General features: G+C 40.1%; 1 protein-coding gene and 1 long non-coding RNA gene across 3 annotated transcripts in view; both read right to left on the bottom strand.

Moving 5' to 3' along the window:
• cdkal1 (CDK5 regulatory subunit associated protein 1-like 1) overlaps positions 1-26,887 on the bottom strand; it is a 292,036-nt gene that overhangs the window by 207,569 nt on the left and 57,580 nt on the right. The gene's annotated exons all lie outside the window — the stretch shown is intronic.
• LOC116049220 lies at positions 18,049-18,671 on the bottom strand. Its single transcript, XR_004104837.2, has 2 exons — positions 18,302-18,671; positions 18,049-18,188 (listed from the first exon to the last, which is right to left on the bottom strand). It is a non-coding gene; the product is annotated as an uncharacterized LOC116049220 (long non-coding RNA).

The raw sequence follows: 26,887 nt of genomic DNA, 5'->3' as shown, positions 1-26,887 counted from the left end.
CGCTTCCCCTGCTAGGGTTGCAACTGAAATAATAGGCTAAAGCAACGACAGCTTATGGAAAGCACAAGTGTAATTATGGCATCTAGTGCCTGACTGATGAGGAAGTGATATTGATAAGCGTTGTGATTTACGCATTTACAGCGTCGGCTATTTTTTGCCAGCTTTCCTCCTGTTTTAGGAAGCAGCGACTGTATTGCATTTTGCCTGCAAAACCGTGTCTGTGTTCTTCATATTTATGTAGAATTATAATTTGCTTTTCTTATATACAATATGCGGCTCTGGTAGATGTTTGCGATTGGTCGTGTTGTGCAAACACCGCCTCTTTTATGTGAACACGCGCGCCGCTGGATTGGGAAACCCTGGGTTGATTGAGCTAGTTGTTAACCACCGTTTGTGACACAGCTTATGCGGGACCGTGGTTGTTAGGGTTAGTGAAGCCAGGTAACTGAAAGAAATCCAGGGCATGTTGATCTTGATTCGTAGTACAGGCCTTGGGTGAGCTGGTCAAACCACTAAGCTAACCACTTTAGCTAATACCACATCAGCTAGCGGTTTCTCCAACTTCGGTCAGTACAAGGCAGGATTAGCCGGGAGACTTCCAACTTTGCGTGGAATACTTGCAGACAAGGGACATGTAAGTAGTTCGATACAATTTCTTTTGTAGATTAGGGTGAACTTGTGTGTGTTGTAGCAGTGTTTTGCCATTGAGAACTGCTAGCTTCTAGCTAGTAGCGCAGTACCTAGCTACTGTGCATGTGCGACTCGCAACAAAGATGGGACAGAAGTGTGATGCCTCACTCTGTAGCTAAAACGGAGAGCTCAACACACAGGGTGAAAAGAGGAGTATGTAAACCTATTCTGGTACAACCTCAAAATACAATTATGAACCTGAAAATTAGCATAATATGGGCACTTTAAGGTTTGTGAAAATGAAACATGCTCAGTGTTTCAATGGGGATCAGTCTTTTAAGTTGACTGTGATAGATCATAGAGGGTTTGTGCTACAAACAAACTGGATATATGAGTTTTCTCCTCTATTTAATGTAAACGGGTAATAACACACACAGAGCTAGTGTTTGGAACAGTTTGCAGTTGTGTGTTGGCGTGGCAGTTTTAGTCTTACACTAAACAGGTCAGGTCACACACAGGCATTTATCATTCAGAGCCACAGCCACTCCCCATGAGGCCTTTCGCCTCTGTGTGAATCTGAAAACGTGTGTGTGTGTGTGTGTGTGTGTGTGTGTGTGTGTGTGTGTAGGCATACATGCATCTTTCTGCCAGTGTTACAAGATGTGTGTGTATGTGTGCATATACACTGTATATGTATAGATTTGTGTGTGCATCTGTACAATTATTTTAAACCAGAAGTGGAGACAGAGGTGAAAGGACATTCTTGGTTGAATGAATTCACACAAAATGAGTCCAAGCATAAACAATCATGATTGGTTTCAAGGTCATAAATTATTACAAGCAAGGGTTTAGAAAAATGGAACGGCACATGCTCAGTGACCTGGAATGTATCAACAATCTTTGCAGATCAACATTTTGAGATATATATATATATATTAAACAAGTAGTAATTGCAAAGCAGTATCCAATCTTAACCCATAAAATTGTTAATCTGTTCCAATAACTCCCCGAAACTATGTTCTGGTAATCTTTGATGATTGTCCATTACTTTATTTTGAAAAAAATAGCTAAGTTTGCAAGTTATAGTAAAATCTGTAAGTTGTTGTTTCCTCTGGTGTGACAATTGCATACAAAACCCCACAGATCCATGCTGTACTTAAGCTGTGGCGCAGCATAGCATGGTAACATTAATTTCCAGTGGGCCCTCACAGCAGGGGATATCAGAACTGGCCTGTGACACTAAAGCTTAAGCAGCACCAAACCATGACACCCTAAACACTTAACAGAGCTGTGTTTTCATGGTTAATTCACTAGCCTGATGTGTGTAGTCAGTGCAGTGAGGACAAAGCATTGCTAAAAGATTTACTATTTTCATCTACAAGCAGTGTTGTAGGAATTAAGATATTATACATCCAATGTTTCTGTTCTTATTTTCATCTAACAGTTTGCAATCATTGTTTTTGATTCATTCTCCTTTGCTATCACAGCTGTAATAATGACCTGTTTTCAGTAAGTGTAAAAAAAAAAGACAAAATAAATAAAGTTATAGATATATAGAGATAGAGATATTTCCATTTGAATGTTGAAATTAAAATAATTGATGTCTTGCACATTTCACTGTATTCCCTAAAAGTGTGTCTGTGTTTGGTCCTTTGTACCATGCTGCATGCATGTGTATTGCATTTATGTATTTTACACCTGAGTTGTTTATGCTATGTGAGTATGCATGTGAAAGCAGATATGTGAGTGCATGTAGAGTATGTGCGTTAGAGGAGTCTCATTATAGATGTAAAAAGTCTAAGCATCTATTCAGCCTATTAATTTCCCTGGCTGATGTCTTCTACCCTACACAGTCTGAAGTGGCTCCACAGTGGCTCATCAGTCCATCTAAAAGGCCTCCTTATTTAACCACAGTGCCTTATTTATTCTAAATAACAGTCCTTTAAAAGCCAAGCATGCAGCAAGAACAAAGCCAACTGTCTGATTAAATTGCTATGCAGGGCACCCTTACTTGGTAAAAAAATTAATTTATGGAAGGTTTAAAAAAGGATTTTTTTTCCCCTCCACACACATTTCTCATCTGAGTCGACACCAATTAAAAGAAAGGTTCAAGGCAAAGTTCATTACAATTAGAAAGGAGAAGAGAGGGGGGCAAATTGTTGAAAGAAAAAGGGCTTTACAGCGTGAGTTGAGTTTCAAAATACATTGGCTTGTCAGAGGGATGGTGAATATTGTTGTCGTTGGGGATGAATAGAGCTGCCTCAGCCTCTTTTGTTTGATCACATTTATCACATCTCTCTCCTTCTTTTCTTTTCACACTTTCAATCAGTAAAGATCATGTTCAATACAGATCCAGGTTCTGTGGCCTACAACACACATACAATGTTTTATTACATCCGAGTACTAGTCACATCAATGACACATTTTTTGTTACATCAAAATGGACCTGAGTTTGTATTTGAAGACTGACCATTTACTGTAGGTTCTGTCGTTTAGGTCCAGATTAAAATGTACTAATCACAGCGGAAATCAGATTTCATGGCTGAAATCCATGTTGAAATGTTTTTTAACACCATGTACACTACATCCAAAGCTCAATTAATGCTATTTACACCTGCAGAACCATCATAGTAAGTCAAATGTGTAAGTTTCTCAATTTAGCATGTTATAGTACAAAAATGTTTTTTCTTTTTTTTTTTTACTTTTTTATGTTGTTTAGCCAAATACAACAATCGAAGAAGCTCTTCTACACCATCACGTTTTCCAGTGTGCACGCGTGGAATGCATGAGCTGGGTATGCATACCCCTGATTGTTTAATGTATAGAAGTGTGCGCTGCCTGCATGCAAATCCGCAGCTGTTCGTATCTGTCCAGTATGATCAACACTTACGCTTAATAATGCATCCTAATAAAGATAAGTCCTACTGCAAAAAACTAAATAAACTAAATAAAGAATGGACTAAATTAAAGAAAGAAGTTTGTTAAATAGGGACAATATCATCACTATTTGAGGTAATAAAATAGATATATATATATATATTTATGCACTTTATACATTTTAATCTTTTTTCAAACCATTTATTAAAACTTTTTTATTGTTTGATTTAGTGTTTGTTTAAGCTTTATTGTATTATTCTCCTATTTTTATTCGTTGTGTAAGGAAGACTGGCAAAGCAAGCTTTTCATTACATGCTGCAAGCTGTCTCTGTACTGTGCATATGACAATAAATCTCGTGAATTTTGAAAAGGTTGAAAGCTACGACATTTTTAAGATATCGACAAGTACAACTTCTTATTATAACATTCAGTATACTGTACATCTACAAAAAAAAAATCCTTGCTTCGCTATAATAATAAATGCAAAAAAAATTGTCATTAAATTGCACATTATTATTGTTGGGGCTGCAATGGTAAAGCCCTCAAAGACGCGAAAGTCAAATTCAATAAAAGTTGTAATCAGGAAGCTCTAAAGCTTCAGAGTGACTTCAAATAAACATTAAGCACAACACTATATACAGTACAAGTAAACTGTACTACATACAGTTTACAACACGTGCCTAGATAGCACAGAGATAATGCATTGTGATACCTTATCTGACACAAACTCACAGCCAGATGTACATACACGCACAATAATTTAATCACAAGTCACTGCTAAACCACTGTGATATCCGGGCAGCCAGGGAATGCACAGTAGCCTATATGCCACATGTGGCCTGATTGCCCACAGCATGATTCCTCCCTCCTTGCATATCCAGCTGTCTGTTTGTTTACAGCACCTCAGAGGTTAAGGACTGCCTCGGGTATATTAGGGCACCGACCCACCAACCCCACGCCTTACAGAGGTTGGCATCTTGCTGCGTATGTTTTCGTGCATCCATCATTCTTTGCTCATATATGTACCTATAGCCAAGTTGTATGCCTTGGGCTTGTGTCACTCCAAATACTGTTTTGTGAAATTGCTTCTTGGCTAGTTTGCACCACCTCGTCCACCTGCTGTTTCACACTAGAACCCGCCATAGTCCACGCCATTGCCCTCTCCTTCGCAGCCGAATTGACGCATTTGCATGATTGCCATGCAGCGCATTGAGACAATGAATGGAACGTAGAAACTTATCTGCATGCCAATATTCACTCACATGCACTTATAATCACATATAATCCCACTAGGGTATGTAGGCCCACAGTATTCATCCATTCATATGTGTAAAATATCAGAAATTAAAGCGAAACTATCCCACTTTATGTCTGACTATAAAATGTGTGTCCCGACACGGGAGTCCAGTGTGTGCAATGTACGTTAAAATAATATCAGGAATGTTATTTATGTGACTCATTTGAACAAAACACTAACGTTCCTAAATGGTATTATTTTTATGGGTTGGTGTGGAGTGCACGAAGAGATGGCAGGTGGTGTGTTGACTTTTGAACTGAAAGATGTAGTGTTAAGTAAAATTAGAAACAAGCCCTCCTATATGAAGTGTAAATTGCTTTGATAACATCATCAAGGCACATCCACATCCACGGAGATACTGCAGATACATTTAAATACACAAAAATAAGCACACACATTAACATGCAAATACATATACAAACTCAAATGTACGTATTGTTTTACATTTGGTCTCTGCTGTACCTCATCCACAATTCTTTTTCTTACCTCCTTCATTTTCAGACCATTCCTTTTAGTTTCTCTCTTTCTCCTGCTTTTTTCCTCTTTCTCAAAGTTTACCAACCCTTCATGCTGTCATCTGTTTTCTGCTCCTATCCCTTCTCTTCCACTGTGTGCATTGCTTCTAAAATTCACCATTGAGGTTTAAACATAAGGAATGCAAAGGTCAAGACATCTTACTGTCATCTCGCATGACTTAATGTATATCAAGCACGTCTCTATACTTTAACACAGAATCTGGATATGACATCCATTGAGAGAGACTTTGAAAGAGTGTTTGTATTTTCATCAGTGTGTATGCATTACTCAGTCCCTCCAGGCAAATTCAACCAATCACCATGACTTTGGTGCGACTCGCAATTTTGACCAATCACCGCAACTTTTCCGCAAATTTTACCAATAACAGGAGTTTCCCGCGACTTCAACCAATCCCAGCAGTCCCACGTGCCAGACTTTACGTCAGTATAATGTGACTCTGAGTGCCACTGACCAAGCGGGAGTGAGAGAGAGCTTGTTTGCGATATGAAGACGAGACTCTATCATCTCACATTTACCAACAAAACGTACAGCGAAAGACCGTGCAAAACATTTCAGACCAGCCTGCCAACCTGTATACGTTTTAACATCAATGTACACTGTAACGTTTTTTTTACTCTAAAGTCAGCGGCTGCTGTTTCAATCCTGTCGGCTGTCTGCACTTGGCGGGGGCGGGGCTGCTGCTCATACAGTTCCCCCCGCTACTGACGCGCACACACACAATCACACACGGTGGATGGAGGATAAACAGGAGATGAGACAACACAATGACCTAAATTGAGGACAGCTACTCTCATTATTAAGTGCAATGATAAGTTAAAGTCCAATAAGTACTTTATCAAACCGAATGTGTGTCCCAGGCCAGGTTAGGAAATTAACAATGTAAAGATCAACAAGCCACTGACAGATATGTTCATATTTGATTCATTCAATAAATTATTTTTTGTCATAAATCCACCAGCCATTTTCATATTATACCAACATTTGCAGCATCCTGAGCCTTTTTGGTAAGGTTACTAGGAAAACTCAGCCCAGAGTAGTTTTATTCTCCCCAAAACAAGTTTCCTTTTCATTTTTAAAGAACTATACAAAAAAATATCGCAACTTTTTTTGCAACTTTCACTGTCTCCCGCAACTTCATTGCAACAAACATACAAAAGACAATGCAACTTTTATCGCAATTTTTTACAAAAGCTCCCGCAAAATCAGGCATTTTGGGCCGCAACAATCTATAAAAAAGGCCGCGAAATCCTGGAGGGACTGATTACAGCAAAGTTTCTCAAATAATTCTGCTGTCACTTGTCACACTGAAGGTGCATGGAGAATGAACACACTCATTCAAAGAGAGAGAATGTCATCTTTTATATCTTGCAGCTAGTATAAGTATAAAGTATCTCTTCATCCCAGTAATTTCCAGGTCAGTGCTTGTTTAGCCAACATCAGCTGAAAAAGCATCCACAGCTCAATAGGGAAAATGTCAAAAGCTTACAGGTGCTCCTCCGGGGAACACACACACCTCTTCCCTGGCGTTGCCCTTTTCTCTCTTACAGTTGAGCATTATTAATAAATGATTAGGCAGCTTGTTGAAATAGACGAAGGCTTTCAACTCTGTGCGGGTCAACCTGAGTGTGCATGAGTACATGGTGAATACGCATTCACGTAATTTGCGTGTATGCCTAAGTTTATTGTGTCCGCAGTGTATTTGTCTGTTGGTGAATAGATCCAGACGGATCATGTTTCAGATCAACAGGGTTTGGTTCAGTGCCCAATCCCTCTGTGTGTAACTAAAGATACTCGATAGGAACACGGCAGCTGGTATGCTGGCTGTTAGACACACACACACACCACCTGAGTGGGTCAGTCTTTCTCACCTTCTCTCTCACTCACACACACACACACACACACACACACACACAATATCAGTACATTACAGCCTTAAAAGTAAAAAAGTGCGTGAAACTGGTCCAAACACAAGACAAATATGACCATGCCCAAACTGGAAAAACTGAGCGAAAAAGTGATATTATTGATCTTGTCTATCATGTCACTGAGGCAGCTTTACTGAAATCGAGAAAGTTAGAGATGAAACAGCAGGTGGTGTGTGTGTGTGTGTGTGTGTGTGTGTGTGTGTGTGTGTGTGTGTGTGTGTGTGTGTGTGTGTGTGTGTGTGTGTGTGTGTGTGTGTGTGTGTACAGGTGAACAGAGGGTCAATCTAGTACTCTCCATATGCCATCTGTCAGATCAACTATATCTCGCACTGGCATTTCCATACATTCAGTAACAAAAATTATTTTATGGCTGCCATTTACAATTATTTTTGTATTAACAATTAATCTTTTGATTTACTTTTAAGTCTATGACAAACTCAAAGGGGACGTATTTAAATGTCTTGTTGTGTCCACTCAACAGTGCAAAACGCAAATATATTAAATACATTTAAAACGGCAGCAAATCCTCACATTTGAGAAGCTGGAACCAGAAGATATATGGCATTGTTAAGCTTCAGAATGTCTCCACTTCTTCAGAATGCTCCAATAAACAAATTAATCCAGATTCACACATTCAGTTTGGAGCTGCCCTGTGCAACAATCTTCACCTGTTCTCTTACAAAAAGATGAAACTACGGTACGTGAATTTGGTAGCATTTGTTCCCTTTTTCTCCTATGATCATAGGTGTGTTAATATTAATATAGGATGCCTATCACAAGTTTCAAGACAATCATAATCATAGAGCTGTCCCTTGATAAATCAAAAATATGCATCAAAACATTTCTCATCACCTTAGCTCTTCCAACTAGACTACATATCTCAGTTCAGGCTTGAACTGAGCTTCACTCCCTTCATTTCCATCTGTCTCCCAATCTTTTCTTCCCCTCCCCATCATTTTCTCTCTGTTGCAATGCAAGTCCTAATGAGGTGCTTATGAGATTCACAGTCCTCTCCTGAATCAGATTAGAGTGAATTATGTATAAAGCCTTTAAATCACTTCTTTAAAATTACACATATGGCCGATGTAGTAAAATGACACCCCTGTGCTTTTACAAACTGTGAAAGTGCTAATTTGTTAGAGCATTTTAAGGTTGTTTTTGTTGTTGTTGTGAAAAACAAAAGGAAATGTAATACAATTACTATATAATATCTTTCAGACTGTAGCTGGTAAATGATCATTTCTAGACACAACCCGGACAAGGCTCTCAGGGCATGGCTTTCCAGTGGAGACAGGTTGGTAATACATACAACGATATCTCATTGGCCCAGGGATGTGAACTGTAAAACCAAAGAGACAAGACAGAGAGAAACGACATAACATGGGAAAAGATGAAATAAAAAAAATAGTTCAAGTTGGGAAAACTGGAGTCACTTGATAGGAGGGAGAGAGTGATAGACAGAGAGAGGTAATGGTGTGACCTTGTGAAAGCCTATCATCACCTGCTGGGAGAACGAGTACCTGCAGGAGATAGCCAGAGCACCTGAAAACTCATCAACAACCACCTGTCTCTTCCCTTTAGCTCCTTCACTTACTCTTTAACTACTCCCAAATGAGGAATATGTTACTTGCTTGAAATAACTAAACTAATTAAACTGGAATAGAAATGACTCTGGTGGACCCTCTGCTTTCATTAATTGGGAGCAAAATAATAATAATATGAGAACAGCGTTACCAAGGCATCAAGGTCATCAGTTTTGCATTCAATTTGTTGCATGCTAAGAGCCCACAGACACATTTTGTCAAATTTAAGTGATACAAAGTGTTTCCTTTTCCTAGTACAAGCATTCATTTTATAAAGGTATTCCTTGTTAGAGGTCGACCGATATGGGTTTTCTCTGGCCGATGCCGATCTTTAGAAATCAGGGTCAGCCGATGGCCGATTAATGCTGCCGATTTATTTGGGCCGATATTTGGCCAATATGTGCTTGTTTTTAAACCTCTATTTGAAAGATAAAATGTAACACTAATATACACAGAATTTCTCAACAAAAACATTTATTGAACACTTCACCAATCTACACTTATATACTTCAATTAAAAATGTATAATGTAAAAACATACTGTATATTGTATAATGTATGAAAAATATATTAAATAAACGAAACAGGTAAGAAGAAAATAAACTTTGTCAAATAAACTTAAATGAAAAAAATAAAGTTTAGTGCACTTAGCAGCATTTAGTAAACTTAAGAATACAAAAAGAATACAAATCTGCAAGCTTCACAGAAAGTGACAGGTTATTATTAATCTCAACACTATTTCCTCCTAACTCCTGTTGAATCACCTAAGACTAGGGCTCTCTAAAGTCAATTCTTGTTCACCTTGTTTGTTAGATCATTGTTCATTTGTTTGTGTGTTTTATCTGTTTTGGGGCTCATACTGTTACATGTCCTGTTGACCTCATTAGGATCTAATATGAGCACATTTCTGTCATTCAAACAACTCTTAGTTGGAATTTAAAACAATTTAACCAATTTAATAAAATTAAGGGTTTTATTCGTGCTCGAGTCCATAGATGCAGTTAATGGATACATTAACTGCATCATACAGGCACGGAGAACTGAAGAAGAACTCGGAAGGCTCGGTTAGCAATGATTAGCTCCGTTAGCGGTTAGCTAGCTCCAGTTAGCTCCGTTATAGGAGTGGATGAGACTGCCACGGACAGGGGTAACAACCAGACTCTGATAAATGACATTCGGGGAGCTTCCACAGCAGTGTGACCGCGGTGTTTTGTACGGTTTTATTAGTACAGTTAATCCCAAGGCAAGAACACCAGCAACATGCTACTACTAACGGTAGCGTCTGAGCCTGAAGCATAGACTGTATATAAGAATGGACCAACAGATCCCGTTGCTCTGGACGGAGCAACGTGTCTGAAAGTTGGAAGTCTTCTGGTAGCTGTGCCAAGAGAAATCTCAATAATTCCCAATCTTGCAGAGAAGGAGAGCGTAGGTATATGTAAGGAGATAACATGGACACAGGCTAATTATTGCTAACTAAAATGCTAGTTAACATAAGTAATTAAACTTAAACAGCTAATGTAAGTCCAAACTGCCTGCGAGCTTCTCCTGTACTATACGATAATTCCTCTACTATACGACAGTAAGTCGCGTGGTTATGACACAATCGTTAGCCTATTTTTACAAAAACGTCTGCTACGGAGCCATAACGTGAGGTACAAGGTAATGGAGCCTTTTATACATTGTTGTGTTTCTTTAGAAATAAACAATGGACAAATAAAGTCTTTAAACGCTTCAGATGTAAAGTTATTCGCTGTCAAAGTGACGTCAAAATGAATGGCAGTCAATGGAATGCTAACGGGGGGTGATCGCTTTGTAGCATCAAAATGGCGCCATAGGAGATTCGAGCTCTGAAGCGAAGCTTACCCCCTTGGCCTGAAGTGGCTGCGCGAGACACAGACACACGGCAAGACTTCACGAGGGGAGGGGCTGGAGGCAGCTGGTCTGGGTACGCTGTAAAAAATGTCGCCTATTCATGTTTTTAACACTAGGCTGCCCGCAGATGCGCCTGCCTATTAATCGGCTTGATATACTGGGATATTGGCCGATGCCGATTATGTTAAAAAATGCCGATAAATCGGTCGACCTCTATTCCTTGTTGTGTCTTAGTAGCTTGTGGTTAGTGAATCTGTAGCTTGACAAGTTTCAATTCTACCCTCAATACCTGACAAAATAAAGGATTTCTTGTAATCTCTAAAAACACTGTAATTTAGTAGTTTAGCCTAATTGTAATGTAAATGTGGAAAATTAAGATTGCTTAAATGTGCTTTTTAATTGGTGTGCATCAGTTACTGGTCTGGTGTAGGTTACACTAAGCCTATATGGCTATAAAAAAAGCAATAATGATAATTTTCCTAAAAACATTATTAGATCATTTGTCTTAGTTTCACAGATTACACACACAAATTATTTTACTGCATGTTTGCACTTTATAACGGACATCCTTAAGTTATTTTAATACATAATAAATCATAAATATGTCTTCTCTGTAAAGTGTGAAAGTAGCACATTCACTTACGGATACTCTAGGCACTCTTCTACGGAGAAATATTAATTGGATTGTCATGGCTTGTTGTTGCACCTACTCTGTTTGATGATACCAGTGAAGCTTGTTTGAAACAGATCCAGGGCACTGGTATTTGACACAATATCATACATCAAAAGGAAGCATAAGCCCAGTAATGTCACAATGCTAGTTTGGACAACTGTCAAGTTACGCATTTGCTGATTCAAGTTAACAACAGATGTCCTCCTATCTTTTTCCATACGTCTTACCACGGCAAAGCACAACAAGTTTTGGAAACTGTAAATCTAAATATAGTAGCAGACAGTTCTGTTTTCTCTATTAATGCTGTGACTGGTCATGCCTTACTAGAGCAGCTTGATAAACCGTAATGGGACTTTTTGGTGACTGAAAATATAACACTATATAACGATATCACGATATAGTTGACCAAATACCTCGATATCGATATTGCGGCGATATTGTAGGGTAGACAAGGTGCTTACAAAAAAATATTTAAAAAATAATTCAAATAATAGAAAAGATATAAGTCTGGTAAGTTAAAAAAGTACATAACTTTACTGTAATCGAGCCATTAAAACCAGGAATGACAGCACTACTTGTCATATCACGATATTACGATATCCAAAATCTAAGACGATATCCAGTCTCATATCACGATATCGATATATCGATATATTGCCCAGCCCTAATTCTATCTGTGCTCTCTTTCAGCACTGTTACTTTTTTTTCTACTTTTCCATACCATTAATAATGTGGGATTGTTGATGTCCAATCCATAGCAGGAAATTAACTTCTTTGTCCACTGACCACAGCACTGGTACTGCTCCACTTACTCTCACTGTTTACCAAGGGGCTAAAACGGAGCAGGACTCTCAAACAATGGTTGGTTACCTGAAACATCAGAAACAACGTAACCACCAGAAAACATTTACTGACATCTGGTTACAGTTCTCTTCCTGTGCCCAACACCCACACACAAAGGCATGTTAGAGGTACTCAAGAAATGAGGTAATGAGGAAAGGTAAAATGTTAATTGTAAAAGACTGAACAGTGGGGGGATTGAAAGAGTGAAGCAGGTGTTAAAGCAATGAGGTAGGAATTTGTAAATTTAATCAAGCCCAAGTGTGCATGTGTGTGTTTGTGTCCATCTTCATTTCTCTTCTGTCACAATAGTGACAAGAAGGGTCCTGGGAGGCTAAGATCTGGCCTCCCACATGCCTCAAGGCGAAAAAACACGCTCATATAGGCACACTGGCACACATGCAGGGGGTTATCAAGGGAAATAACTTCAAACCGAATGGAGCATTCCGTGTTATTGATCCGGAACACCCACTTTTGTTCAGCTCATATTATCTGAGCACAATAAACCTGAAACTCCTGGTTATAATGTGGCTACAAAGCATTCAAATACCCCCAAAGAACACAAGAGTAAGAAGAGAACTAAAACACTACTTTATGAGGCAATGCTAGCATGTATGGCATGTAAAGTATTCTGTAAAAAACAATATGGTAACATTGCATTACTGTGATCAAAATTCTAAACCACCAACAGGATATATAGTAAATACAATAAATCATTTATACACAACCTAACCAAACAAAAACAAGGCCCAATATGAACACTATCTATATGACAGGGATGATGACATATGGACTATACACTAAGTCTACCTGATCAATGAATCTCGGGACTACACAGCCAGGTGATTCATCACTAGCCGACGAGGGCATGACCTCTGACCTCTTTAACATGGCCTTTCCAAAGAGTCATTGTAGATTTATCAAACATCGTAATGAGCATTACAACCACCACCACCCACTAACGTTCATATAGGCCAAATAAAACCAACACCGTACTGTCAGCTTCCTCCCGTCTCAACATATTTCACCCTTTCCTTATTACAGCTGACATTGTCTCTCAATCTTGCACTCCTGCCCTGCTGCTTCACTCTTTATCTTTTCCTTTTACCTCCGTCTTCAATTCCCCGTCCTGGTTATTGTCACATATTGCACCACACACTCACAGACCAAGTCAGTCACTGATGCCTAAGAGGAAATCAGCGGTGTGATCTAGTTGCCAATGGGTATAATGCATTGCTGTGACTTAAATCATCTTGCTGGTGAAACGCGAATCTTTGCGACTCAGCCTTATTGACGGAGAGTAAGCTGTGGTGGTACTATTGATATCTGTTCGAAATAACAGCCTGAAGGTTGACATACTGTGATGACACTGTTGTATCAATAACAGAGTAGTTTTGTTTTTCATGTGGTGGTTAAAAAAGCCTCTATATAATCGTTCCCATCTTATAATATACATCTTGTTTAGCTGAATTTTAGGTGTTACTGATTTCATCCCTTTACTGGGAGAATGGGTAGCTGTATTCCTGTGGCTACAGCTCTGTGGTAACAAACCAGCACCTAACCAAACCTAGCGCTATGCAGGTTGGGTTCGCTGAAGTCACTTTACTGTCATTGAGAGGTGTCTTCTCTTTTACACATACATACGCACTTATAAGAGATGAGCTTTATGCAACAAAAAAATATACTTAAATGACAAAGTCTGGAATCATTATTCAAGTATCCTATGGTTACTGTCTTTTGAAATGTAAAGCTAATCCATACTTTTCCAGCTGTTCAATCCGAGTGTCTGTGGCATCCTAATCTTTTAATAAGACATCAGTGTTTCCTGAGAAGTGTGAGAATGGCGTGACAAGTCCATCAAGTCCCCCACTGAGAGATTTAGCATCCCTTCATTCGTTTAAAGCTCATACAACATGGAGACTGATTTGCCAGAAGGAGTGAAAACAGTTTACATGAAACACTGGTAATCCTCTCATAACATAGTGGGCTGATGTACACACTGTGCTATGATAGCTTCTTTCTCAGTTTTTTCCTGTCAGTCTCAAATGTATATATTTTAATACAAGTCAGAAAGGGGTAATTTAACAATAATACAGCTCTTAAATATTACATTACATGACTGTAACATACTGTTTTTAAATGTAGTACCTGAGCAGGTAGATATTAAAGACAAAATAAAAGACAATCAAATATACAACAGATAAATAACAACCAATAACATTAATTAATTTGAGAGAGAAATTATGTTATGAGATGTTTTGAGCTGCATCAGCCTAACCCCTGTATTATTAATCATGTACAAACCTCTGTCAGCAAGAAAAATCTGGGATATGTTCCCCCTCTACACTGCACCCACTACACACCCTTTCAACCCTTTCACTGTTTCTCTCCAAAAGTCAATTATAGATGGTTGGTTTCATTTCCAGACTTATCGTTGCACACGTTTAAAGTCCTAGTCTAAAACTGCAATATGAGACACCATGGCATAAGATTAAGAAATTTCTCCCTCTCTTAAAATGACAAAAGTAGACATGCCACTTCAGTACAATTCATAAGGTGATGACCTGACTTTACTACTTTTCCTGCCACTATATTATTTCCTACTTTTACCCTTATCTCAGTCGCATTTCTATAGTTGAAATGGCAACATGATCACTGAGTCCTTTGATACGAATAAGAAATGTTTTAAAGAGCCTCAACCAAATCAAAATAAACTCAATCCCTTTACAGAATGCAGAATTTAACTTGGGATTCAACTATGAAAACCCTTACTTGCAACACACCAGGGAGAAAGGTCCCCCTTTATCTTCAATCCTATATTAACTTAGCCTCTTATGGCTTAAATCCACAATCTGGGATCAGTGAAAAGGCTGCAGTCTAGTGGGGTGCCTAAGAGCCCAGCCACCTAAACAGATGAAAGGTGGAAGTTGTTTGTGATTGCTGTTAAGGAAGATTTTTAAGGACAGCAACTATGTGACAGGCTGTGATTATTCGGCCATTTACAGTGAGGAAAATAAGTATTTGAACACCCTGCTATTTTGCAAGTTCTCCCACTTAGAAATCATGGAGGGGTCTGAAATTGTCATCGTAGGTGCATGTCCACTGTGAGAGACATAATCTAAAAAAAAAAAATCCAGAAATCACAATGTTTGATTTTTTAACTATTTATTTGTATGATACAGCTGCAAATAAGTATTTGAACACCTGAGAAAATCAATGTTAATATTTGGTACAGTAGCCTTTGTTTGCAATTACAGAGGTCAAACGTTTCCTGTAGTTTTTCACCAGGTTTGCACACACTGCAGGAGGGATTTTGGCCCACTCCTCCACACAGATCTTCTCAGGTTTCTGGGCTGTCGCTGAGAAACACGGAGTTTGAGCTCCCTCCAAAGATTCTCTATTGGGTTTAGGTCTGGAGACTGGCTAGGCCACGCCAGAACCTTGATATGCTTCTTACAGAGCCACTCCTTGGTTATCCTGGCTGTGTGCTTCGGGTCATTGTCATGTTGGAAGACCCAGCCTCGACCCATCTTCAATGCTCTAACTGAGGGAAGGAGGTTGTTCCCCAAAATCTCGCAATACATGGCCCCGGTCATCCTCTCCTTAATACAGTGCAGTCGCCCTGTCCCATGTGCAGAAAAACACCCCCAAAGCATGATGCTACACCCCCATGCTTCACAGTAGGGATGGTGTTCTTGGGATGGTACTCATCATTCTTCTTCCTCCAAACACGGTTAGTGGAATTATGACCAAAAAGTTCTATTTTGGTCTCATCTGACCACATGACTTTCTCCCATGACTCCTCTGGATCATCCAAATGGTCATTGGCGAACTTAAGACGGGCCTTGACATGTGCTGGTTTAAGCAGGGGAACCTTCCGTGCCATGCATGATTTCAAACCATGACGTCTTAGTGTATTGCCAACAGTAACCTTGGAAACGGTGGTCCCAGCTCTTTTCAGGTCATTGACCAGCTCCTCCCGTGTAGTTCTGGGCTGATTTCTCACCTTTCTTAGGATCATTGAGACCCCACGAGGTGAGATCTTGCATGGAGCCCCAGTCCGAGGGAGATTGACAGTCATGTTTAGCTTCTTCCATTTTCTAATGATTGCTCCAACAGTGGACCTTTTTTCACCAAGCTGCTTGGCAATTTCCCCGTAGCCCTTTCCAGCCTTGTGGAGGTGTACAATTTTGTCTCTAGTGTCTTTGGACAGCTCTTTGGTCTTGGCCATGTTAGTAGTTGGATTCTTACTGATTGTATGGGGTGGACAGGTGTCTTTATGCAGCTAAAGACACCTGAAAAAGGTGCATCTAATTTAGGATAATAAATGGAGTGGAGGTGGACATTTTAAAGGCAGACTAACAGGTCTTTGAGGGTCAGAATTCTAGCTGATAGACAGGTGTTCAAATACTTATTTGCAGCTGTATCATACAAATAGTTAAAAAATCATATATTGTGATTTCTGGATATTTTTTTCTCTCACAGTGGACATGCACCTACGATGACAATTTCAGACCCCTCCATGATTTCTAAGTGGGAGAACTTGCAAAATAGCAGGGTGTTCAAATACTTATTTTCCTCACTGTATTTAAGGGACCACTCATGCACACGCATCCCTAGAGTAACACAACAAAATAAGGACGCTGAAAAATATCAGTTTGTTTTCCTGCAGACTTAAGCTTTCCTCAATCTGGGAAGAAAGCTTACAATGCTTACTCACAGCGCATTTATCTGTTTTAAATGTAAAATGGGCTATATTCAGACAAAGAAAGGCTACGCTAAATCCTGAGGACCCATGCATTTTGTTAGAATCATACATGTCTGCCACATTCACCATTTAATGCAAATAGTAAGCCCTAAATAAATGAAATGTAGTACAAAAAAGCCCAAACACTTCAAACTAATTTTGTAAGCATCAAAATTTCCAAAATAAAATTTCAATCCATTTTAGTTATCTAAAAATCAGCTAGGGTAAGAGTCACCTATCGTATTTGTGGGGGGAAAGGTACAATGGTGGTACACACACATAAGCCTATACTTACACAGAAAATGTGCAGAAACAGAATCATGGCATAAGCCAGAGGAAAGTCATGTTTAACAAGATCTGGTTGGATGGTGGGAGAGGCTGTTGGCTGAGGCCGTTAGTCCCATACTGTGAGTAGGTCTGCATTTTATCAACATACCAATGGGTGTGCACACACACATGGACACACACTCTGACTTGGATACCAGAGCCCCATACTGTGCTGAGACCTAAATTCAAACCCATTTTGTAGAGCAGATGTGACAGGTTGTTTGTGAGAGAAATTCAGAAACAACACACACGAACACACACACACACACACACACACACACACACATACATACTCTGTATGTAAACATCAAAATGCACATACAAATGTGACACAGAATGGATTAAATCTATGAGCATAAATATATGAACCGAAGAAGCCCAGAGATGCTGAGACTTTGGCTTGGACACAGAACCTGTGAAATAATCACAACGGATCCTAGACTGGTCCAGATGTCTGCTGGTCCTCTAATAATCTCCATAACTGGCACCCTCTGAATGCATCTAAAGGCTGTGTGTGCTGTGTGTGCTGTGTGTGTGTGTGTGTGTGTGTGTGTGTGTGTGTGTGTGTGTGTGTGTGTGTGTGTGTGCGCGCGCGTCACTAGAAAGGCCAGCATTCCATAATATTTACCCGCTGACAAAACAGCGTCAGCACTCTCAAATATGGCATTTCTTGAAGCAGTTAAGTTATTCATTTTTATCTATTTTTTTAAATAATAAGTACGACTTGACAAAGTAACTATTTAAAAGTCAGTTTATGGCCTTTGGGGCTTCATTGCAGATCAAACACACACACACAGAGACACACATAGGCTGTGACTACGCTCTCCCAGTACGTGCTCTCAGTTGTAGACACTTCCGTCCCAATGGTTGAGCCGACACTAAAGAATATAAATATTGATCATTAGTTAAGCTACTGCAATAAGCTAACGTTAGAAACTACTAGATCAATTAGGTCTAACTAAAAGGATGTGCATAGCTTGACTGTAGGCACCTGTCACATCAGCGTCTAAGGGCTGCTGCGCTGCGATGATACGCGCGAGAAGGGTGCTCCTCACCCTACGATGAAGATTCCTCATCTGATGAAAATGACGGGTCATTGATCTCTCCCCGGCCCGATCCAATTCTCCATCACTCATGTCCAAATCTAGCTTGCTCTAGCTGGTGATATGGCAGCCACCTTCTCAAAAGACGTGTAAACAATATGCGTTGCTAGGCGACTGGCCGTGTTGTGAATGCTGAGTGAGTGCAGCAATATACAGCAGTTTTTATAGCGGGGTAAAAATTACCCACTGGCAGTTTTTAGGTGTAAATGATAATATTTTCATTTTCTTTTATACCACACCCCCCATAACTCACTAGATGATTAATAAACCCATTTTAGGAAAAGTCATGAACTGAGAGATGAAGGGGTTTTATAATAACAGAGTTACAGCTATTTTAAAATGCCAGGTGGGTCAATTTTACCGTTGGCCTTTCTAGTGTTAAAAAATAGTGAGGAGTCAGGCAGTTAGGCTTAAAGGGGTGATAGAATGGTTACACAGGGTATTTCACACTCCTTAAGGTCTCCGAATAGGCTATGTAACAATGGTTGGGCTGAAAATGGCCCAGGTGCTGTTCTACTGGGCCCTAATGCCTCCCTGTAAAATAGGCCTGATTGAAATTACTGGTTTTCCGCCTTATATGGTATGCTCATGAATATTTAGATGAGATGCGCGCTGATTGGTTGAGCGAAGCACGCACACACACACACACACACACACAAACACACCTCCTCTGTGCTCTCAAGGTGAACAGGCCGGGCGGGAACACAGCAAACCCGGGAGGCAGTGACCGGCTGTACGTCAGATTGTGGAGCTTCTCAAGTGCGAAACAGTCGCACCAAATTTGCAATTAGCCATACATTTTCGTAAAACGGCCCATATTTGAGCTCTACATAGTTGATTTCTTGCATAAAAAAGTCTCAGAAGTGAATTTAGTAATGAAATAGCACACGAACAATGTATAAAATTTCTGAGATCTGCGCGACCAAGATTAGAATAGTAGCTGATCTGAGGTCAGTGGTATATGTAAATTTTGGGGCGTGACCATTCTCTTAATACATCCATGGGCGTGACAAAGGTACAGGTCCTGAGCTGTTGACGTCAACTTCTAGCTTTGTTGAGATTCGCCCGTTTTCAGCGGCAGTTTCAAAATGTGTGATTGTCATAGTAAAGGGGTGTCAATGGGATTTTGAGATTCTATGTATGTCCTATTTACCCACCGTCGTTATTCAACTATGACAAGGTAAACTCGGTTTTGCGTTCTATCACCCCTTTAACTAATAGGATCTCTATGGTTTTAAATTTTTGTATGCATGTGTTGTTTCCAGCTGAAGACGCAGTCACACAAAAACGTGTACACACTATCTTGGGTTTTTTTCTCGTCCTGTCACTGTGTTCTTCAAGTCACAATCCCAAACAGTGGAGGGCCTAGATTTAACCTAAAAATAATATATTCATTGCTTGTTGAGACAGAGCACATTTCTCAGTATATGCATATTAATATTCTGTCCCAACAGTAACCAGATAACAGTATAACAAACTCTGAACTTACATTCCATTACTAGAGCTGTACAAAATACTTTTCACCTGCTATGGAAATGAGGACATAACCTGGTCTTCTAAAGCCGATAGAAGCTGATAAAAGTCAAGTCTGTTAGGAACAAGGGTTTAAACATTAGCTTTTCATCAAATTACATTCATCTCTTCTAATGCCTGCTTTGCCTCTCAGCTTTTCTGATAAACAAGCTTAAAAAAGGTAAGACTGTTACTTCATTTTCAGCACTCCTTGCACAAAATTGGGTCTGACTGTTGTTGTGGTTTAATCTCTTAGGGCGCTGACACACAGAGCCGATTATCGGCCGTCAGACCGTCTGGCGAGGTCAGTGACACGAGTCTGTTCGGTGTGTTCCCTGCCGTCGTCCGTCCGAGGAGCCGTCGGCCTTCATTTTGGCCGACCCGACGTGTTCAGTCAGAGATAGGGCAGTCGGGACTCATCCGGAAATGGCGAGCGGATGAGCCTCTCAAAATCTGACGCAAATCTTTTAAACTAACCTTTGTCGATCTGAAATGAAGACAGATTTAGCAACTGCATGGCCTATTTCTGGCTTAAAATGTTTTCAGAAACACGTTTCGGTGAACTATTTTAGTACAATATGAGATCGTATTCTGAACAAGCCGCCATGACAGTCTGGCTGTGAATTTCCGGAGAAAAAAAGAACCACGTGACGTGTTCGTCCAATCAGCTGCCGGTTTTCATTTTCTGGGAAACAATCAGACTGTTAATGGAAACAACACAGAGCAGCTCCGCCTGCTGCTATGGAGACGTATTACGTTTTCGTGCACGCGCAGAGCGTATGCTCAAGTCGGCGTCTCTTCGGTGTGTTCTGAGGCACTTTTTGGACCTCGGGGACCCAACTGATCAGTCCGACTGCCTTTTCTGCCGACGGTCGGCCGTCTGGTTGGTGTGTAACTACCTTTAGGTTAAGCAGAGACTTAAGTACCAAAGTATAGTCTGACAGCAGGTACATGATTTTAAAAGGATAAGTGTGTTGATCTGAAAGGCTACAATACTGACCTGATAATTGCTAATAGTCCTGTTAACAGGTTCATCTTAATGTTAGTTAGATCAAAGCTGGAGCTACCCTTGATGGGGGGGATCTAACAGAGCCACAGAATTTTCAGGACTGTAGTAAGGTGAATTATCCAGCTAAAGGTCGGGCACATATCTGCATCTTGAGCAGCTAATGGATTTAACATCTTCAAACACTGTTTATAGCTGCTGAAAAATTATTTAACGGTTAAAAGTTCACCACAACACTGGCAGCAATTCATGAAATATCAGACAGATGTAGATTGAGACACGGAACAACATGGTTGCATATAGTACTCAGCAGCAATAGCTTATGATCATTTGTAAAGAGCACAGAGTCAAGCCTTAAGGTCTTTACAATGAATAAATCACAGATCAGACAGGGCTGTATTGGTGACGACAACTGAAAAGAATGCTTGTTTTGACTACTCACTTCATACTGAATGACATGCCACCTTAAGGGGTTTCACCTTACCATCACAAGAACAGAAGAAAAACAGAAGAAAAACATAACAATGTAGAGTAGAATACGGTAGAAAACATTAGAACAGAACAAAACTGCTAATAACCTGCTGCATTTTACATTGGCGCATGCTATTTAATCTACACAGAAGTAAAGTCAGTAAGCCTGTTCTACATGTAGAGGAGTGCAGTTCGTCACTGTGATAACCTTGTGTTGCAAAAGTGCTGGTATTAGTCAGGTTCATTATATTCAGATTTTAACCTTTGTGGGAATTTTTGGGGGATTTGCTAAACTATACATTTTTGGAAAGGTTATTGTATAAGAAGTCAAAAAATCAATGTTTGCATTTGCTCAGATGTCTATATGGCGGGGCAGCCATATTGAAGTTTAAAAAATGGCCGCCGTAAAATTTAAAATTGTAATATCTCGATTTCTGAATAAACTGGAATGTTGATTTTTACTGCTAAATCTACACTGTAAGGGTCAAGGAATCCAATGGTGCTAGTTACACTTTACCATATTAACCCTTCGATGCATGGTAAATGACCCCGTGTGGTTGTTTTCTTGCAATATCTTTGTACTTTACAAAGATACAAAGTAACGCGTTAGTGTAACGCGCTACATATGTATAGTAAGTATTATCTTCATTTTACCTCAGAAAATATGTTATACATTTCAACAACATATTTATACATATATGACTACAGCTAACTAAGCTAACTAATATTACTGTATAGTGTGTGTCATATACAGTGTTGGGTGTAACGCGTTACAGTAACGTAACTACTTTTTCGGGTAAAAATTTGTGTAACACGCTACTACAAAAAATTTGGTAACGAAACGTAGTTCCTTTTTCAATTCCGCGCAACGTTATTTTTCCCAGGGACAGATTTGACAGCGACACTACCTTCTCAGCTGCGTGCTCACAAGCTCCACACGGGACGTGACAGAGGCTGGTAGCAGAGTAATCATGGCAAGCGAGAAGCAGCCAAACCTAACTTTTGAGAGCGTTTTAAGCTTTGTGGCTTTTTGCTAGACGGCGCTCTGAGCCAGGCACAAAGCTGACAACCTCACAGATGGATGCGGTGGAGAAGGCCTCATACATACACGCAGCGAACCGCTGTGGACTCATGTCGGTTGCACGGACACGCAAGGATTTCCAGAAAAGAGGCTGCATGCGTCTACGACAATGCACGGACCATCGTGGCTGCGAGACCAGTACAAGTCGATACAGACATTACATAGTATACACTAACACCGTGTAATGCCGATGACCTGCTGATGTGCATTCAACCCGCGCTGGACTCGTTCATAATGAATCAGCCGTCACTCTGTGAGGAGAGAATCCAGCCTGCAGTGTAGTTCAGACACTTCACTGATAAACCAGAGATTGGCTTTATGGTCAAAGATAGTTTTTCTATAATTAACTTCAGTCTCTGCCAGAGACGCCTGTTTTTAAAAGTAACGTAAAAGTAACGAGTAACGTAAAAAGTTACTTTCCATAGAGGGTAACTAAGTAAAGTAACGGATTACTTTTTTAAGAAGTAACGAGTAACGAGCAAACACTACTTTTTAAAAGTAACTTCCCCAACACTGGTCATATATGACTTTTGCTCCTCAGACTTCTGATATACTGGGATAGTTGTTGTGGAACACACAACATATTATATCCGCTGTGTCATCCCATCAAGAACATTATTTTACAGAGCATCTGGTACATGTATAGTAAGTAGCCTATTATCTTAATTTTTACCTCAGAATGTTATATTTCAACAACATATACATTTATGACTGCTGCTAACAGGTCGCTAACATTACTGGTACTTGCCAGGTCAAACCGAGACATCAACCAGAAAGAGGCCATAGGAAACTATGAATTCACTCTGACACCAAGGGTACTGTTTGCGCCTGATGGAACGATTCTGCCATGCCATGACAAGTCCAAGTTAATCCATCTACTTGAGAAGCTGACAAAAGAAGTTGAAGTTGAAATGTCTTTAATGTCCCCAAGGGGCAATTTGGTTCACAACAGGTAGCCAACACATACACATTCACACAAAAACACATAAAAACATGAGATAATAAATAGATAAGAGCATAAATACACATGTACACTATACGCAAATAAATGAAAAAAATATGTTCTGTGACATGGTCGGGAGACATGCCCCATGAAGACCATCAGCCGCCTCAAGTTGGAAGTTCTACTCACCAAGATGCAATGGATACAGGACTCACAGACCTCACATCTACTGATCAGCCAAGTCGGAAGATAGCACTGGTGGACGGTATGGTGCGTGTGCAGAAGCTGAGCAAAAAAACAGCGACTGTATTGACAGTCAAGGAGCTGAGTGGTTGCTTCAATGACAGACTGATGCAACTAACACAAGATTATGATGAAATCATCCTCGTGTTTGACACATATAGGGCAGATTCTCTGAAGACAAGGAAAAGCTTCTATACAGTATCAAATCAGAGATGACACCAACGTCAAACACATCCCAATGAGTAGGTTCCTCTCCCATGACAAGACTAAGAGTGATCTGACTGAATATCTTGCTGCCAAAACTCTGGAGTACAACAAGGGATCCTCCAAGCTGATCATCACATCTGCTTCTGGGCTCACTAGGAGCAACAAAGACCTTGTCTTTGAAGAAAACAACCACGCACACACAGACACACTGCTGATCCACCAGGCTGTGCTGGCTTCACAGCGAAACCCACATGATGCACAGTTGGTGTTTTTCTCACCAGATACCGATGTTTTAGTGCTAGTCACAGCAAACTATGATCTCATGTTGAAGAACACGTCCATTTCTATGGCCTCTGGTGTTGTGCAGATTGAACCACTGTGGCGAGCTCTAGGTAAAGAAAGAGCAAAGGCTTTGCCAGCCTTCCATGCATTCACTGGGGCTGACAACACAGGAAGGTTCTCCCGCATAGGCAAGGCAACCTGGCTGCAGGTCTACCTCAAAGCAGATGAAGATATTGTAAAAGCTCTGCAGATGCTTTTGGATGAAGCAGATGTGACAGAAGGAATGCTGTCAGCCCTGGAATCCTTTATATGTGCAGCTTTCTCAACCAAGGGGATCAACATCAAGGCAATCCCTCAACTGCGATGGCATCTCTTCTGCAAACATAGGGCAGAAAGTGACAAGCTCCCTCCAACACTTGGAGCTCTGAAGCAGCACATCTTGAGAGTCCATGTCCAAACAAGAGTATGGGCACAGGCAGCCATTGCTCTGCAGGATCCACAGATGGATCCTCTGCAAAACTGATACTTCAAACACTCGGATGGCATGCTCAAACCAGTGACCACACAGGTCCTCCAAGCCCCAAAGGCCATCCTTGAGTTGGTTCAATGCAAGTGCAAATCTGACTGCTCTTCTGGGAGGTGGTCCTGCAGAGCTAAGGACTGTAAGTGCCAGCCAGTGCCAGAACGATGACGATTCCCAAGCCATGAAAGCGATGATGATTATGATGATGTATAGAAACTGTCTTATTAAAAAGGTTGCTTAATCATACTGTGGTCTAAATGTGCATGTTGATAGTTCCAGAACATCCACGTTTTAAATTAGCTAATTTTAAACTCTTCAATAAAAGGAACTCCAAGGTATCTAACCAACTGCTTGTGATGTAGTAGTTTTTGGTCCACCAGCCGAATGGCTAGTGAATGTTCTCATTTGACAAGCCACTCTATAGATTACCATTGCTTTTTTTTGCTGGTGAGTGAAGCAAATCTACCAGCCACTTGCATACTTTACCAGCATTTGGCTGGTAGATGGTGCTAATTCTGAACCCTGCCCATATTGTGGATGTATTTCAACGGGATGATAAAAAAACATGTTTTTTGAGGAACATGGAATATTAAATGCGAGCAACTTTTCATTACAATGATATTACAAGAAAACAACCACACCGGGTCATTTTTGACCCACTTATGTATCTATGGGTTAATGTGGTAAAGTCTTGTAGCTTTGTAACTGACACCATTGGATTCTCTGACCCTGAAAATGTGGGTTTAGCAGTTAAAATCAACATTCCAGCTTATTCAGAAGCCGAGATATTACAAATTAAAGTTTTACGGTGGCCATTTTTTAAAAATTCAATATGGCCGCCACACAGACATCTGGGCAAATGCAAACATTGATTTTCTGACTCCTTATACAATAACCTTTCCAAAAATGTATAGTTTAGCAAATCCCCAAAAAATTCCCCCAAAAATATATAGTGAACCTGACTATATGCTGTATTATGAAATAAACGACAACAATGAATTAAATCAAATGTAACAAAAATAAATAAATAAACAGACCATCCCCTTGCACCTTACTAGACAAAACACCATATAAACTAGTAGAGTACAGTCAAACTATGCAGATGAAGACATGTTAAAAGCAAGGGCATATACTGGCCAGCCCCGGCCTTGGTGTGGTTCTCATACAGCCCTGGGCTCAACTCTGCTTCACTCTCTTTACCTCCCCTCTCAGTCTATGTGTATATTTCCCCTCTGTGTATGTCAGTCTGTCTCTCCCTGACTATTTCTGTGTCTGTGTGTACCCCAAAAATGTAGGCTAATGCCCTGCAGAACTGACAGATTAAAGGCCAATCCCTGGGTTTTACTAAAACCAGCCCCAGGCAGAAAGTTAGTTGAGTGTGTCTCTGTCTGTGTGTACTGTATGTACGCGTGGGTGTTTGTGTGTGTGTGTGTGTGTGTGTGTGTGTGTGTGTGTGTGTGTGTGTGTGTGTGTGTGTGTGTGTGTGTGTGTGTGTGTGTGTGTGTGTGTGCGTGCGTGCGTGTGTCCAGCCAGCTAGAAATCCATGCCTGTTTGTCTGCTGGACTGGGTGAACACAGACATAAAACAACTGCCCTTAGTAAACAACTCTAAAGGTCACTGCAGATTTCAGATTGTTTATATCTCACTGTCATGTCCTGATGAAAAAGAAACATCTCTGGCCTTAATGTCAGTCACTTTGGTGTGTCGGTTAATTTAAAACAGCATGCTGAAAGGCCAAAAGAAACAGCTCTATGCATTATATCACTGTTAAAACAAAACACTGGACGACAAAGCAATGTAAGACTTTTGGCTGATTCTTGGAAGAACAAAGCAGACGCGCATATATATATATATATATATATATATATATATATATATATATATATATATATATATATATATATATATATATATATATATGTTGTGTGTGTGTGCTTGTGTGGGTGAGCAGTGTACATGGTTTTGTGAGATCAATCTCTGATCCATTATTAATGGAGCAGGTCAGGTTTTGTCATTTAAAAGATTTGTAATCTGACAGATTGAGACCTCGGCGCTCTGAAGTCTCAGTTTTGAAAAAAGTTAATGTTCTCAGGCATAGGTTGAAAAACTAGGGTTGTGGAATAACATATGTAAATTTTCTTTCAAGGTGGATTTTCACTTTAATGATTTTGTTTGCCAAGCGTGATCTTTGCCTCTGGTAAATATG

The sequence above is a fragment of the Sander lucioperca genome, chromosome 10 (genome assembly GCF_008315115.2).
Source record: "Sander lucioperca isolate FBNREF2018 chromosome 10, SLUC_FBN_1.2, whole genome shotgun sequence".
NCBI lineage: Eukaryota > Metazoa > Chordata > Actinopteri > Perciformes > Percidae > Sander > Sander lucioperca.
Note: the sequence above shows the minus strand (reverse complement) of the source record. Positions and strands in the feature narration are given on the sequence as shown.